Raw genomic sequence first — 13,611 nt, forward strand, 5'->3', positions numbered from 1 at the left:
GTTATGGCCTGGCACCGAAATGTTTGTCTAGAAGACCTAGAAAAGCTGTACTTTCCTCCACTATAACTTGATTCTGTACTCTTGACTTTTCTTTAAGTTGATGTGTCCGAATTTTTCCATGTAAACAGAAAACTATCATGCTGTTACTAAAAGCCGTGCATTCCCCAGCTCAATATATGGTTGTTTACATTATTATTCTGTAATATGGTGTATTTATAATCCTGAACATGCATATACCCTTCTGGTGTCTAATTGAATTCTAGTACATTTTTGTGAGGTTCAAATTCCAGGTAATCTAAATAGGCTTCCCATTAAGGAAAGTAGTCATTCTATAGGAGGTTTTTCTTTACCTTTTAAGTAATCAACCTAAGTAACAAAGAGTTTGTGTTTTAATATAATTTCTTGTGCTTTGTGATGTCTTTATTAAGTTTTTGACTACTTGAAAAACTGTCATCTCTAATATATTTCTGTTTTTTTCTCTCTTAACCATGTAACTTTTTGTGTTTGCTTTTGAAGTCTTTTAATTATCATTGTGATTAAATAAATGACTAGTATCTATCAATAACATGTGATTCCATTTTAATTAAATGTTTTAAGCAGTTTAACATCTTTGACAAACATTCTCAAAATCAAGTTCTCATTTAAGACTTTTTAACCTGAAACTGACTTTAGGATTTTCTAGTTGAGTGTCTGGAAAGGCTCAAGGAATATGTCTCTCATTAGGCTTATATGGAATGTTACATTGAATAAAAAGCACTGTCAAATAGTGAAATAATAATAAATCTTTTAATTACATTTATATAGATAAGTTATTGATGTAAATGTTCTATAGATGATATAAAATTTATAAAGTTCTGATGGTGCTGGTGCGATGCTGTCAGTCATTATTCTGGTTGCTGTCTTAAAATGCTGTATGAAATAAAAATAACTAAACTTATTATACAAACAAATTAGTCTTACTCTGATAATTTTTGGTAAACATTGAGATATCTACAATATACCCATTATTAAATTGTAGCCCTGTGCATTGTTTTTGAGGTTTTATTATTTATCTGTGGACTGAACTGGATCTTAGATTCTTCTTGGTTCCTCCAATCCAAATTTTCCCCATAAAACTACTAAGAAGAAAAACTAAAAGCAGTATAAACTAAAACTGAACAAGTTAATATAAATTTCAAGACACAGGCCTGGGGCCTTATCTATGAGCCACATAGAGAGTTCACCAAATCACCTGATCCCATAACTGGAGATATTCAAACTACAAAACTGCCAGCTTCCTACTGTAGATAGCTTTTCTGAATACTGTTGGACCAGGACTCCATACAATAATGAGAATCTTAACCCTCTTAATGCCTACCATTTTCACTTGACAAGACAATGGTGTAATTCAAATTTCACAATCAGTAACCACTATAAATAACTAGACAAAACGTTCCTGAAAAAAAATTCTTTAGTTCACTTACTGGGTAACTTTGACAATATCCCTAATACAAATTTCTGGACAAACTGTACATTTTTATAAAGTTGGCACTCTCTACTTTAATTCAACCCACTCACAAAATTGTACACAATGACTACAACAGTTCTCACCCAGTTCCCCAATTGGTCTTTCTTTCTTTCTTTCTTTTTTTGTTTTTTTGAACTCAGTGATCCTTTTTTGCTAATTCTTTTTATTGAAATATAATTGATTGAATATATCTGTGGGGTACCACATTGAATATCAATACCTGTGTGCAATTTGTGATGCTCAAATCAGGATAACTAGTACATTCAGCATTATATGATGTAATCATATTTTGATGTTTGTATCTTTCTTTCTTCCTTTATATATTTTTTAGCTCCCACTTATGAGTGAGGACATGCAATATTTCTCTTTCTGTGACTGGCTTATTTCACCTAACAATTTTCCCTAAGTTTATCCATGTCTCTGTGAATGGCAGAATTTCATTCTTTTTAATGGCAGATAGTATTCTATTGACTATATAAACCACATTTTCCTTATACAGTCTCTATCTTTTTAATCAATTCAGTCAGTCTGTGTCTTTTCAGTGGGGAATTTAATCCATTTACATTAAGGGTTTTTATTGAAAGGTCTTGTCTTACTCCTGACATTTAATTGCTTTTGTATGGTTGATTTAAGTATCTTTTGTTCACTTCTTTTCCTTTTACTGTTTGTCTTCAGTGTTCATTGCTTTTGAGGTGGTATGGTATAATTTATTTCTCTTTCTCATTTGTGTATCTGCTCTATCAGTAGTGTTTGTTCTTTCTTGTGTATTCACAGTGGTGATCATCATTTTGGGGGTTCTAGGTACAGGACTCCCTTAAGGATTTCTTGTAGAGCTGGTTGTGTGGTGATGAACTTCTACAGCTTTTGTTTGTCTGAGAAATACACTATTTCCCCTTCATCTCTGAAAGATAGACTTACTGGGTATAGAATTCTTGGCTGGCAGTTGTTTTCTTTTACAACTTTGAATATATGATCCCATTCTCTTCTGGCTTTGCAGGGTTTCTGATGAGAAGTCTGCTGCTAGCCTGTTGTGGGCCCCCTTATAGGTGACTTGATGCTTTTCTCTTGCTGTTTTTAGAATTCTCTTTTTGTCTTTAACTTTTGACAGTTGGGCTGCAATGTGTTTTGGAGAGGACCTTTTTGGATTGAATCTGTTTACAAATCTTCAAGCCTCTTGGATCTAGAAGTCCATTATCACTATGATATCTGGGAAGTTTTCTAATATTATTTCATTCAACATGTTTTCAGTGCCTTTTCCTTTCTTCTCTCTCTCTGGAACACCTGTGATTCAGATGATTTTGTGCTTACGGTTGTCGGATAGCTCTCAGATTTTCTTCTTTGTTTAAAGTTCTTTTTTCTTGTTTTTTGTCCACTCGGGTCATTTCAAAAAGACTGCCCTCTGCATCAGAAATTCTTTCTTCCACTTGCTCTAGCCTGCTGCTTACAATTTTAATTGTAGTTTTTATTTTGTTGAATGAGTGTTTCAGTTCCAGGAGTTCCGCTACATTCATTTTTATGATATTTATCTGTTTGTAAATTTCCCCCTTCATGTCCTAGATTTTTTCTCCTTTCGTTGTGTTGTCTGAGTTTTCTTGTATCTCACCAAGTGTCTTTAAGATTGTTAATTGGGGGCCGAGCCCGTGGCGCACTCAGGAGAGTGAGGCACTGGGAATGCAGCAGCGCTCCCGCCGCGGGTTCGGATCCTATATAGGGATGACCGGTGTGCTCACAGCGCTCACTGGCTGAGTGTGGTGCGGCTGGTCTCAAAAAGGACAAAAAAAAAAAAAAAAAGATTGTTAATTGGAATTCCTTTCAGACATTTCAAGGGTTTTCTGTTGTTTGGGGTCTAGAATTTGAGAATTATATTATTCCTTTGGTGGTGTCATATTTGCTGGTTTCTTTTATTTTTCATATTTCTAGTATCCCTACATTGATTTCTAGACACCTGGTGGAACAGTCCCTTCTTCTTTTACTTCAGTGTGGCTTTTGAAGACACAGACTCCCTCCTGTAGGTTTGTTACATATCTCCCTTTGGGGAGCAAAATTTTAATTTTGGTTCTGGGTAGACTCAGTAGTTTTAGTAGTTCTGGGTAGACTCAGTTGTTCCAGATGGACTCAGTAGTTCTAGGTAGACTCACTAGTTCCAGGGGGCACTGGCAGGCTACATCTGTGGCTTGGGTTTTGTGCACAGCTGGGCCTGTGCAGGTGTGTGGTCATTGTGTGGGTGGCCAGATGGCAGGGCTCACATGAGCAGTTGGAGCCACATTGGCAGCTAGACTGCTGGGCCCACATAGGCAGGTGGGGCCATGTGTTCAGCTGGGGTAGCTGGGGCCACATGGGTGACTAGATGGCTGGGTCCACATAGTTGGGTGGGGCTGCAAAGTGGTCATGTTGGTGGGGCTACATGGGCGGCTGGACAGGTGGGCTCAGGTAGGTGGGTGGGGCTGTGCTGGTGGCCAAGAGTTTAGAGTCACATGGGCAGCTGGCAGGCTGGAGCTGCTTAGGCAGCCTATACCAGGTGGATGGCTGGGCTGCTCCACATGTGTGGCCTGGGTTGCATGGTGGGGTGTACTATGTAGGATAATCTCCTGTGTGGAGAGAAGAGCCATGGTTCTCTCACAATGGCACAGGTGACCATGGTGGTGATGGGTCTATCTGGGGCAATATCAGGAGGAGAGTTACCACTGGGAAATGCTCACAAGCAAGCAGATTCTTTCCACCTCAAGGGAGAATTCCTTCTGGCCAATCTTGGTGTCAGAGATACGGTGGTAGCTGAAGCCTCATGCCTCTTTATCCTGTATAGCACTCTGCTTGGTTTTCATGCTCCACAGGGTCCTCACCAGGCTCGCTCTACTCTCCCATGCTCTCCCACTGATGCTCTCCCCTGTACTTAGCTGTCCATTCCTTAATCTGGTTGCTTTCTGTGGGAGCATTGCACTTTGGGCACCTCTAGTCTGCCATCTTTCCCTACTCCCCACAGTCTTTTGATTTGTTTAGTTGGTTGCTCTTAGCTTTGGGCTCTTGGTTAAAAATCATTGTATGAACTAAATTTATTACATTGTTACTGTTTTCTTTTCTTGTATTATGATCTTTAAGCTCTGTTTTTATTGCCTGTCTAATCTTTTAAAAACCAGTTCTCCTAACAAGGTAATGTTTGCCCAACACTTCAAGATGATTGCTAATATGTATGGGATTAACAAGATAAAATTCAATGCCAAACTCCAGGCAAATCTGCCCCAAAAGAGGATTTTTTTTTTCCATTTCTCTTCTTCTGGCCTCTTTGTTACTCAAATTGGACTGGGTCTCTGACATTGACTCCCTTATTTTCCCTTGACATGGAACCAGAGACCACCAGGACAGGTCCATCTCAACACTTAGGGACAAATAAATTAACAATTCTTTCAGAGAAAGATCTTGATAACAACAGGAAAAATGTTAAAATTTATTATATAAATTGAAATTATCTTGTTAGACCCAACTTAATTAGAGTCAAGAGACCAGGGATGGGGGGAAGCACTCCAGTACAATTTGCCCACCCAAGGATTATATCACAAGCCAGCTGCTGAAATTAGCTGCTATATTTTTAATACTAATTTTACTTAATAGCTGCTAAAACAAACTGCCACGACTCAAACAAGTTTTACCTACCACCAATCAAAATTAAGAGCTTGCCAACACCCCAAATCTTTATTAGTGAAAATGAGTTCTCTTTTAAAACACTATATGTTTTTTTTCTAATAAACCCTCAACTGTCTCTTTGTTCTTTGGATGTACCAAAGACTACCCTGCTCTGTGTGTATGCCCCAAATCGCAATTCTCCTAAGCAAACTCTTTTGTTTAAAGATTTGTCTCTATATTTTTATTTGACTTTGACAAGCTTATCACCTTACATAAATATAGTCCACTGATATTTGACAAAAGAGTAAAGGTTGTACAATGTACAAAATATAGTATTTTCAACAAATAGTACATGCAAAAAAAAAATCTAGGTACAAACTTTACACCCTTCACAAAAAATAACTCCAAATGACTTACAGTCCTAAATGTAAAATACAAAACTATAAAACTCCTGGAAGATATAGGCAGAACCCAGAGGACTTTTAGGGCAGTAAAAATATTCTGTGTGATATTACATAGATGATACATGTTATTATACATTTGTCAAAACATATAGAATGCATAACACCGAGAATAACCCTAGTGTGAACTGTGAACTTTGGATGATAATGTGTGTGAATCTTCATTTATCAGTTGTAATGAATGCACCACTCTGGTGGAAGATGCTAGTAATGAGGAAGGCTATGCATGTGTGGAGACAGAGAATACATTTTGCTATTAATTTAAAACTGCTTTAAAAATATAGTCTTTAACATTTTTTTTTCAAAAGGCTTATCACTAGGGCTGACCCCGTGGCGCACTCGGGAGAGTGCAGCACTGGGAGCGCAGCGACGCTCCCACCATGGGTTTGGATCCTATATAGGAATGGCCGGTGCGCTCACTGGCTGAGCGTGGTGCGCGTGACACCAAACCAAGGGTTGCGATCTCCTTACCGGTCATGAAAAAGACAAAAAAAAAAAAAAAAGGCTTATCACTATACTTTCCTGAGAAATTTTGAATATTTTTTCTGGGTTTTCCTGAGTCATTATATATATAAAAAAATCTGGGACCTTAAATTTCTTTTTACCAGTCAGTTATTTTTTTTTTTAAATTTGCGTTAATACTAGTTAATCTTGTTATATTTCAAATGTAATACTGTATTTGTTTTTGTTGCTTATAACAAAATACATGGAACTGGGTAGTTAATAAAGAAAACAAAATTTATTGCTTATAGTTTCTGAGGCTGCGAAGTCCAAAGTCCATCTGGTGGTGGCGACAGTGACCTATGGGTCTCACATTGCAAGATGGTGAAAACAGAGAGAACAGAGAGAGCAGAAAGACAGACTCTCCTCTTTTAAAGTCCTCAGGACCACACCCCTGACCACCATTTTTAATCCATTCACTACTGCATGGTCCTACAATCCAATCACCTCTTCAAGGCTCCACCTTCCAACTACCACAATAGGATTTCCCACCCTCTTAACAGTCACAGTGGGGGCCAAGTTTCTAATACATAAAACTTGGGAGACCTAATTCAAACTTCAGGCAGTTTGGGGGGGACATAATCCAACCCACTACAAATACTATAACTTAAACATTCAAAATAATTATGTTTCAATATCAATCCTCTGAAGTAAAACAAGACCTTTGATTCAGAAATAATAACCTCTGAAATATAATTATTTTCAATGTTATTTGAGAAAATTTAAAAATAACTTTACACAAAAATACCCCTGGCATGTATATTAAGAACTAAAACACTTTGTGGAGCCAAGAACTGATTGATGTCCAAATTAATCAACATCAGTGCAACCTAAAGAACTTCAAAACCTCTGTCCAGAGTGAAGGCTGAAGAAGTTAGGTTAGTCCTTGTTTCATCCTCAGACCCTATCTTTTTTTTTTCATTACTCTACTCATGTGTGATTTCATCTAGTCTCATGACTTTAACTTTACTAATTCCTTTCATTTCAAATTTCCTAGGTAAAAGCTTTGGGCCTATGTTTCCAATTGAACAACACAACAGCAGCATACTTTGTTCAAACGGTACTCCAAACTCAACAAACTTGTCCTTTCTCCGCTTTCCCTATATCAGTCAACTGTGCTACCATTCTTTGAATCATCTAGATTACAAAACACAATTTATCTGCGACTTCTCCAACTTTTTCATATTCAGTCTATCAAAAGCCCTCATTTTCTTTCACAATAGATCCTATATTCACGCTTTTTCATCCCTTCGATCTTTGTCCTAATCTACACTTTCATCACATCAAAACTGGAATATCCTTTTAATTTTCTTTCTTTCCTTCCTCCCCTCTCATTTCTTCCTTTCTTCCTTTTCTTCCTTCCTGTATTTTGCCTCCATTCTATTTATCATAATTGACCACAGATCTTAGTGTTAAAATGTAAGTATTATTTTATTTATATATCTTCAAAAACTTTAGTGTCTTTTCCGTTAATGGCCCTGGTCATTTTCCAGAAATGTCTAAACAATAGTGTCTCCTACCACACATGCTATTCTCTGTGTGACCTGGGCTCTCTTTCCCCAAGAACTAATCTCTTTCTTTATTCACTTAAATCTATCATGTAAAACAGCTTTGACATATTAAATAAGGTAGACTTGATACTGCACTATTTCCTGTTAAAGAACTTAATTGGCCAGTAATTTTATTTTTTTCACCCTTGAAAGCCAGTTGTTATACAAGAAGCCATGCTTTGAGAAGCCAACTGGCATGAAGAGACCCAGGAGAAAGAATGCCATGAGAAAAAGAAGAGATCACCAAGTTTCTAGACATGTGAGTAAAAAAACCACCTTGGAAGTGTATCCCCCAGACTACGATGCCTCATTTCACCCCACATTAATCAGATAGGAACAAACAAGTTCACTCCTTTCTTTAACCACTAAATTTGAAACAGAATAAGATGGTTTTATTAAGCCATTAAATTTTGGGGTAGTTTGTTTTCAAGCAATAGATAACCAAACAATGGAAAAATATCAAAAATATTTAACATATTTGCTGTGATCTGGACAAATTATGATTTCCAGCCAGTTTTTTAAACTATATTGAACTTATCCTAATTGTGCTCAGTAATATTAGTGTACTTGCTATTTATCCTTCTACTATGAACTAGCATACTATACCATATCCTTTACAAAAGCTGCTACGTTGAACAAAAACCCTTTGCAGAGTCAAGAACTCTAAAGCCTAACTATTCTTTAAAGTAGACTCAAATATCACCAGGTTTGTATAGTGTTACTTGGTCCCTGTAGTCAAAAATTTCTCTGCTGCATGTGTACATGCATAAATGTGTTTTTCTTTAATATTTATGCTTTTCTTGTTTTTATCACACTAATTTCTTAGATGGCTTTCTCTCCCTTCCCTTCATCCACTTAAATCTGTCATGTGTTTGTTAGATAGACCAGCTACTCAGGGGTATTAAGAACCTCCACAATTTTGTTGGCTATAATAACTCACTCACACACAGTCTGAGTTAGTTAGTGAATGTCCTTGCACCTCAGTGTTGATTATTTCAGTGGCAGGTTTTTAAAGGAGCTTTCACAGCACCCATCTGTGTGGATTCCATACCACATGTACTCAATACAAATATTCCTTCAGAACTGAGGTTACCAGAGGTGGGAAAGAGGGGATATGGCAGGAATTGGTAAAGGGCCATGAAAAATGATTACATTGTATAATTTTAAACATTCTAGTTATCCTGATTTGAGCATCACAAATTGCACAGAAGTATTTATATTCATCTCTGTACCCCATAGATATGTACAAGCAATTATGTTACAATTAAAAAAATTTTTTTTAAACCCACAAAACCAAAAATAAAAGTTCTAGCAGGCTCATTACATGCAGTAGATCTTCAAATCTTCAATTGCATCTTCTGCATCTGGCTTGTTGATGAGGGAAGAAAGAGCAAGTAGATCTCATGAGCAGGTTTAGAAGCCAGGTCTGTGAGTGTTGAAAAGCACCTTCGTTTTCATTCTTATGGTTAGAATAAGTCCCATTTTAATGCAAGGTCCCATTTTTATGCAAGGTGAACTGGATCAACACAATAAGTATACATACTAACATTACGGATATTAACATTATATTAATATTACCCATATTAATATTATAGATATTAATAACTAAAATTGAAAGTAATTTCTCTTATTATCTTCTCTCTATAAATTTTTGTAGTGGCACTTTAATTGAAAAAATATTGAATTACGATTTAATTATATTTATTTTATAGTGATTTGTATATTTGAAAAGTTAGTTAAAAATTCTGACTCAGACCGCAGATATTTTGTTTACAAAAAATTTTATTTTTCCCAGGTTTATTGAGAAATGATTGACAAATAGAAATTGCATATATGTAAGTTATAAAATGCGATGATTTGATATACATATGCATTGTGAAATGATTACCACAATTATTAAGTTGACTAACATATCAATCACCTCACATAATTTCTTTTTTTCTTTTTTTGGTATTAAAACACTTGAGATCTTCTCTCTCAGCAAATTTAAGTAAACAATATATTAACTGTAGTCGCCATGCTTTATATCCAGTCTCTGTAACTTATTCATCTTGTAACTGAATGTTTGTACCCATTGGCCAATATCTCTCCATTTACCCCACTTCCCAAACCTTAGTCACCATTCTACTTTCTATTTCTACGAATTAACTCTTTTAGATTCCACATACAGGTGAGATCCTGCAGTATTTGTCTTTCAGTGTCTGGGTTATTTCACTTAGCATAATGTTTTCCAGGTTCATCCATATTGTCACAAATGGCAAGATTCCCTTCTTTTTAAAGGCCAAATAACATTTCAATGCTTTTATATAAATATTTTATTTGTTTTTAATTGACACATAATAATTGTACATTTTATGGGGTACAACGCTACATTTCAATACAGAAACACAATATAGTCAAATCAGGGTAATTGGCATATTCATCACTTCATTTATTTACCATCTTTTTGTCATGAGAACATTTAAAATGTTATCTTCTTTCTATTTTGAAATACACAATATATTACTGTTAACCATAGTCACCCCACTGTGTAATGAAACACTACAGCTTATTCCTCCAATGTTACTGTAACTTTGTAAACATTGACCAAATTCTCCTCCTCCTTCCCTCTCTTTTACCCCTCCCAGCCTCTGGTAACCACACCTCTAGCCTTTACTTCTATGAAATCCCTTTTTTAGATTTTTCAAATGAACTGAGATCACACAGTATTTGTCTTTCTGTGACTAGCTCACTTCACTTAACATAATGGTCTCCAGTTCCATCCATGTTTCTGCAAATGACAGGATTTTATTATTTTTCATGGCCAAATAGAATCCCACTGTGTAAATATACCACCTTTTCTTTATCCATGCATCTATCGATGGACACTTAGGTTGATTCTATATTTGGATTTTGTGAAAAGTGCTGTGATAAACATCGGTGTGCAGTTATCTCTTCGACATACTGATTTCATTTCCTTCGTATATATTCCCAGTAATTAAACTGCTGAATCATACGGAAGTTCTATTTTTAATATTTTGAGGAACATCTGTACTGTCTTCTACAATGGCTGTAACAGTTTACACTCCCACCAACACTGTATAAGTTTTCTCTTTGCTCCACATCCTACTGATGAATTGACCCCTTCCTCATTATGTGATGACCTCTTTTCCTCTTGTTATGGCTTTTACCGTAAAGTTTATTTTGTCTGACATAAGAATAGCTATGTGTAATGATCTATTTTTGTGTTATTATAGCAGAATATCTGAGACTAGTAATGTATAAAGAAAAGAGGTCAATTCGGCTGATGATCCTGGGACAGCTGCATCTGTCATGAGCCTTCAGGGTGCTTCAACTCATGGCAAAAAGTGTAAGGGCAGCTGGCATGTACAAGGAGATCATGGAGCAAGAAAGGAAGCAAGGAGAGAAAGGAAGTGCCGGGTTCTTTGTAAAACACCCTCTCGCAGGAACAAATCTATTCCCATGAGAGATTAATCATTCTCCAGAGAGGGCATTAGTCTACTCATGAGAGATCTACCCCCATGACTCAACCTGAACACGTCCCACTAGACTCTACCTCACAACACTGCCACACTGGGGAATAGAATTTAACACGAGCTATGAAGAGACTAACATATCCAAACTATATCACTACCCCTGCTCTCTTTTAGTTTCCATTTACATAGAGTCTCTTTTTCCATCCATTCACTTTTAGCCTTTGTGTGTTCTTAAAGCTGAAGTGAGTCTCTTCTAGGCAGCGTATATATAAATGGGTCTTTTTCTTTTATCCATTCTACCGCTCCATGTCTCTTGTTTGCAATACGTTATCCATTTACATTTTAAGTAATTATTGATAATACATAAGAATTACTATTGCAATTTTGTCAATTGTTTTCTAGCTATTTTGTAGTTCCTCTTTTTCTTTATTCCTCTCTTGCTGTCTTCCTTTGTGATTTAAAGACTTTATGTATTGTTATGCTTTCACCTCTTTCTCTTTATCTTTTTTGTATCTAACATAGTTTTTTGCTTTGTGGTTAATGAGTCTTACATAAAACATCTTATAGCTATAAAGTCAATTTTAAGCTGATAATAACTTTGATCACATCCAAAAACTCTACACTGTTACTCTCCCTACCCCAACATTTTATGTTTTGATGTCGCAATTTACTTCTTTTTATATTGCTTATCTATTAAAAATTATTCAGTTGGTTATTTCGATACATTTGTCTTTAACCTTTGTACTAGATTTATGAGTGATTTACACACTACCGTTACAATATTACAGTATTCTGAACTTGGCAATATACTTACTTTTACTACTGAGTTTGATACTTTCGTATGTTTTTATGTTGCTAACTGGTGTCCTTTCAATTCATCCTGGAGAACTCCTTTTAGCATTTTTTGAAAGGCAGGTCTAGTAGTAACAAACTCCCTAAGCCATTATTTGTTTAGGAAAGTTTTTATCACCATCTTTTCTAAAGAACAGCTTTTCTGGGTTAAGTAAAGTATTCTTGGATGGAAGGTTTTGTTTGTTTGTTTTGTTTGTTTTTTTCTCTTCGGTGCTTTGAATATATTATCTTACTTTTCACTGGCTGCAAGATTTCTGCTAAAAAACAGCCGATAGCATTATGGGAAGCCAGGCAGTTGGTTCTCCTGTGTGATGAGTCTCTTCTCTTTCTACTTTCAGAATTCCCTCTGTCTTTGATTTTTGGTAGTTTCATTATAACATATCTCAGTGAAATTTTTTTTGGTTACACCTATTTGGAAACTTTTGAGCTTCATGTACCTTGATGTGTACATCCCTTCCCAGACTTGGAAAGTTTTTAGCCATCAATTTTTATTTATTCGTTTATATATTGTTTTGGCTTAAAGCAACACAAATTTATTGTATAGTTCTGAGGGCTATAAGTCTGAAATCAAGGTGTTGCCTCTGAAACAAGTAGCGGAGAATCCTTCTTTCCCTGTTCTCAGCTTCTGATGGTTTGCTGGTAATCCTTGGCATTCCTTGGCTTGCAATTCCTTGCAGTTGCAGGATTTCTCTCCCTTTATCATTACGTGGTGTTTTCTCCTCATGCATCTCTTTTAGCCATTAATTTTAAAAATAAGTTTTCTGGCTTTTTTCCTCCCTTTCTTCTCTGTTTGCAATTTCCATAATCCAAACATTAGTCCTCTTGATGGGGTCCCATAAATGTCATATGTGTTCTTTATTTCTTTCTATTTGTTTTTCTCATTTTTCCACTGACTTCATAATTTTAAATGACCTGTTTTTTAGTTCAGAGATTCTTTCTTCATTTGTTTCCTGTAGGGAAGTGCCCTGAATTCTCACATTTTGGTGCCGTCTTCCAATCCATCATAATTGGGCTTTTTGTCTGTGCATACTTACATGTCATCTGCAGAAGCTCAGACTCACCATCTGAAGAAGCGTATGTGGGGAGCCAGTGACAAAGGTTGGGTAATGAGGCATACAAAGCATTGGCAGTGCCTGGGGGCCAGTTGAGGAGTCCACAGTTGTAACATCCCAACTGAGTTAGAGTAGATTTCCTGATGGTGTCTGGAAAGTGGCAGTATCCATGGTACTTTGTTGAATCCTGAGCCTTGGTAACTGTGAGACTTCATCTCTCTTCTCTACTCCCAGTCTCTCCCAAACACGCAGCCATGCTAATATCTCAGTACTCTCGGTGAAAGTAGTTTCTCTAAGCAAGAAAGAGTGGGCCTCTTGGGCAGTATGCCACACTTCTGAGGAAGCTGGGTACTCACACATTATGCACTCAAGTTCCCCAGTGAGAAAAATCATGGGCCAAGAGGATCTCTCTGGGCACTGAGCTCTGCCCCTCTGAGGGAAACATTACACGAGTAAAGTGAAACTCTTTTTACCATTTTTACATCTGTTCTTGGATATTTTGCTCCAAAAGTATGCTGAAACTTCTGTGTTGTATTCCTGTATTCTCATCTGTCGGTAGCTGTCAAAATTGATGGTTCTTGAGATGACTACACA

The sequence above is a fragment of the Galeopterus variegatus genome, unplaced genomic scaffold (genome assembly GCF_000696425.1).
Source record: "Galeopterus variegatus unplaced genomic scaffold, G_variegatus-3.0.2 Scaffold1397, whole genome shotgun sequence".
Lineage (NCBI taxonomy): Eukaryota > Metazoa > Chordata > Mammalia > Dermoptera > Cynocephalidae > Galeopterus > Galeopterus variegatus.